The following is a 401-nucleotide window of genomic DNA, read 5'->3' as shown; positions in this document are numbered from 1 at the left end:
TACTAACACTAAAATGATAGAACAAGTATCATATGAATGTATCACCAGATGTATGTATCATAGAACTATCCATGTGTATGCCACTGATTTTATATCATGTCACATACAGAGCTGAATTAAATCTAATAGATTAGTCAGTCTTATATTTCTGTTATCATAGTGCCTGAACTCCCTCCTCTTGTAAATCAATTCCTTTTCTGCCACTAAACATACATATGAGGACCATGGAGGTAGACCGAATTTGAATAGATACTGTACGAATAAGCTACATGTGGCCTGGCTTTAATATGTTTTACAGAGATCATAAACAATCATGATTCTTTATCATTACATACATTTCCTATCACTACATGACAGTATTATGTTATCTGATATTACTATGTCACAGTATTATATATATA

The 401-nt window shown here is 31.7% G+C and overlaps 1 protein-coding gene across 2 annotated transcripts in view; it reads right to left on the bottom strand.

Annotated features, from left to right (window-relative positions):
• LOC119593117 (regulator of G-protein signaling 10-like) overlaps positions 1–401 on the bottom strand; it is a 10,150-nt gene that overhangs the window by 7,779 nt on the left and 1,970 nt on the right. The window lies entirely within an intron of this gene.

This window comes from Penaeus monodon, chromosome 31, assembly GCF_015228065.2.
Source record: "Penaeus monodon isolate SGIC_2016 chromosome 31, NSTDA_Pmon_1, whole genome shotgun sequence".
In the NCBI taxonomy this organism is placed as follows: Eukaryota; Metazoa; Arthropoda; class Malacostraca; order Decapoda; family Penaeidae; genus Penaeus; species Penaeus monodon.
The sequence above is the reverse complement of the archived record's forward strand: the minus strand, read 5'-3'. Positions and strand labels throughout refer to the sequence as shown.